This window comes from Alosa sapidissima, chromosome 19 (genome assembly GCF_018492685.1).
Source record: "Alosa sapidissima isolate fAloSap1 chromosome 19, fAloSap1.pri, whole genome shotgun sequence".
Lineage (NCBI taxonomy): Eukaryota > Metazoa > Chordata > Actinopteri > Clupeiformes > Clupeidae > Alosa > Alosa sapidissima.
This window is the reverse complement of record NC_055975.1, coordinates 1,047,775-1,051,422: the sequence shown is the minus strand read 5'-3', so window position 1 is coordinate 1,051,422 and position 3,648 is coordinate 1,047,775. Positions and strand designations below refer to the sequence as shown.

General features: G+C 37.7%; 1 long non-coding RNA gene across 1 annotated transcript; it reads right to left on the bottom strand.

The window, feature by feature from the left end:
- Positions 1-1,444: 1,444 nt before the first annotated feature.
- On the bottom strand, positions 1,445-2,565 carry LOC121693279. Its single transcript, XR_006025451.1, has 2 exons — positions 2,367-2,565; positions 1,445-1,847 (listed from the first exon to the last, which is right to left on the bottom strand). It is a non-coding gene; the product is annotated as an uncharacterized LOC121693279 (long non-coding RNA).
- Between the last annotated feature and the right edge of the window lie 1,083 nt (positions 2,566-3,648).

The window sequence follows — 3,648 nt, the reverse complement described above, 5'->3', positions numbered from 1 at the left end:
AGTTAGGAGAGGCTAGCCAGAATTTCTGTCTGAGCTTTGAAAGCATATGATTCCTTCCCGAGTGTCCAACTTGTTGATGGATGTCACGCAGGATCAATTTGGATATGTGTGAGTTCTTGGGAAGGAGGATAGGATTCTTCAGACTCACCGGCATGGATGCTTGACTTATCCTACCTCCGATCCTCAGGATGACCTTGTCAAGGACTGGATCCAGTTTCCATATGGAGCTGTTGGCTTTGACTGGTTTGCCCATTCTCAAGAGTGTCAGCTCTGAATCAAAGTAGCACTGCTGCTCATAGCGAATGATTGATCTCTCTGCTTCATCCAGGTCCTCCACAGTGAAGCTTTGTCGGTCATCTTTGGCTTTGGAGGCCATGCTAAGGACCTTGCCTTTCTGACGTCGAAGCAGAAGGAGATGTCTGAGTTTCAGCAGCCATGCTACAGCTCTTTGAAGTTTATTCCATGAAGAATAGAACTGAATGAGGTTGGTGGTTGCATTAAGTTGCAGATTAAGGCAGTTTGCAGTGATTTCTTTCCTTACCTCTGCATCATTCAGAGGAATGTGGCCGAGATCTTCTGGCATTTCAGGCCACTTACTCTCCTTCCTTGACAAGAAGCTTGGGCTATGTAGCCATCTGGAGGAGTTCAAGAGTGGTTCAATGTGTAATCCTTCGCCCTGTATTGAGTCATTTAACCATATACCGACTTACGAAGATGAGTAATTAACACGAAAACGTTGCCTGGTGTCCCTTTAACAAGTGAGGCTTTTGTCGTCAAGTCCATGAATCTTTTATCCTCAACAGACATCTCTCTTTTTTCCTCATAAACCTTTTCAGGAAAGTCATTGTTATATTGCTTTATGAGCAAATCTCTGAGATTGCCCATCGAGATTCCTCAGTGGGTGCAAACCGTGTATTTCAACAAGCCTCTGTTCCTGAGAAATTCCAAGCTAAACAGTGGCTAGTTTTCATCAAAATCGCTGTTTTTTCTAGAAATGGAGATATAACGTCTTTCATGAAATATGAAGTGTTGCCTGTAAACTTTCCGGGAAGTGATCAGCTAGACCTGGCGAGACTGCCACCAAGTGATAGACCCACGAAAATGGCCTGGTTTTGACCTGACGTGCATGCGTCACTGATTCGACCCAAAGCGGCAACCGAGTTATGATAAAATGTCCAGATTGTGCGTTTTCGTGAGTTTTCGATCGTCATATATTTCATTTCCATTCATCAAAGAGTTCCCAAAATCACATATAAGGTGTGTTAGAGTGTCTAGTTTCGTAATTTAAAAAAAGCTAAAAACGTAATGTAGCACCCCTCTACTCTACTTAATAATAAATTGCACTTTAAAGTAAAAGGAGGTGCTTCTATGAGTTACTGTTAAGTTTAGGCCAGTTCTAGATTCGGCATTAAGGGGGGAGTAAATTGACAAGGACACCAGTATGTAAAATGTTATAAATAAATAATGCAGGTTTATTAAATGCAAGAATATCTTTTCTCTATGAGAAAAGAAGAGGAAATATTAGTAAATAGAAAATAAATAGTAAATAAATACAAACCCCTATAAAATAATAAAAGAGCTCTTAAAAATGCAAAGTATCAAATCAATAGTTAAAAACTCAAATGTCCAAAAGAAAAGAAATACCCGGGTAAGGTGGTGTGAGTGTACAATGTCAGTGTATGTGTGAAGGCTTATCTGTATCCAGGGAACAGATCCAAGGGGTTGGTTATCCAGTATGAAAGGGCAGTTCAAGGGGTTGGTTATCCAGTATGAAAGGGTAGAACAGTTCAATCGATCCAAGGGGACTGACTCGCCATCCAGTGTTCCAGTGTACATAAAAAACCAATCTGCATACAGCAGTTTGAGAATACAATTAAGGATATATATTCAATATCAAAGTCGTAAGATATCATTAAATTCCAATTGAACTACAATTCCAGTTCAATTAAGTCCTATTAACTTAGCTAGGCACAAACTATGACGTTAGCGTCGCTGGTAATGACAGAGAAGAGGTGCCGTTCTCACTCACACACACACAGGCTACTACTGTGCGTGCTCCTCTAAACATTCTAATACTAACGTCTCCTATCTCTTAGGAGTTCGTTACTACCAACGATCATATATTTAAAATCATGTAATTCAATATATTCATTAACAACTTCTCTATTACTCAAAAACATACTTAAAGACAATATTATTACAATAGCAGCACTTAAAAGAACAATAAAGTAAAAGCATCTCCGATTGGTTTTTAATTAGTTAGCTCAGTTTTCTAGCATGCTAATCATCCTATTGACTTGAATGCACTATCAGCTAACGGTGCTAATCACTTGCTAGCAGAATGCTAGCGAAGTATTTTAACTCACCGGAGTTCGAGGTTCAAACAACACAGGTCTTCAACAATCAGTAGAAAAATAGGTATAAGGAAAGGTAAGATGATTCAATACGATCAATAGATTTAGAAAAAGTTAGATTAGAGTTAGATAAAGTTAGTATTAATTTTCTTAAGAGGATTATCAGTAATGTCTAATCAATTTCATTCAAGTGGAGTCTCGAGAGTGAAAAACAAACCCATCACCTAGGAGATGACTATACCACAATAAAAGTATCTTAGAATACCTGCACTTTCAAGCAGACCAAAAAAGAAATACATATAATCATGTAAACTCAGCTTCTTGCTATTTATTACAGTGCATGGAAATGCACTGTACTGTTCTTCCTAGGCTTCTTCTTATTACAGTGCATGAAAATGCACTGTACTGTTCTTCCTAGGCTTCTTATTACAGTGCATGAAAATGCACTGTACTGTTCTTCCTAGGCTTCTTATTCTTCTGATTCTTATTCTTCTTCTAACGCACTTAATGCAGCTTTAACCGTTTAACGTAGAAACTTCATTCAAACTATGTTACGTAGGTCTTACTTAGGACATGGGTGCTATGTATTTTTCAGCTTTGTAACTTTTATACTTTTTAAACTATTAATTAAAAACTAATCAAAATTTCCCCATTGACTTAACATTATGATTATGACATCACAATACGGCCGTTAAGCAATTAGAATCCTATGGCAGGTGTTCGGGCCACCTGGATCAACTGCCAGTCTCAGGCTTTAAGCATACAAACTGGCCCTATTAAGACTACACATCCTGTTCAACTGCTTCCTCTGCCAAAAACTGTTTCAAAATAAAAGTCCTCACTACAATATTTCACTGTTAAACAATTTAACCCTTTAAACTACTGAACTGTTTAACTGTTCAGCCATTGTAACTGTTACTTATCATCAACTATGACTCCTACCCACTGTAGCTAGTTAGCATGGTTAGCATAGTTAGCATGTTAGCATTGCTAACATTGTTAGCATTTTTAGCAAAACTGCTAAAAATGATTAGCTAAGTTAGCTAAGTAACATGGTTATCATAGTTAGCATGCTAGCATGTTAGCATGCTAGTTAGCATTTTTAGCAAAACTGCTAAAAATGATTAGCTAAGTTAGCTAAGTAACATGGTTAGCATGCTAGCATGCTAATTAGCATAGCTAGCATAATTGCTAAAAATGATTAGCTAGGTTAGCTAAGTAACATGGTTAGCATAGTTAGCATGCTAGCATGTTAACATATAGTTAGCATAGTTAACATAACTAATCATTTTTA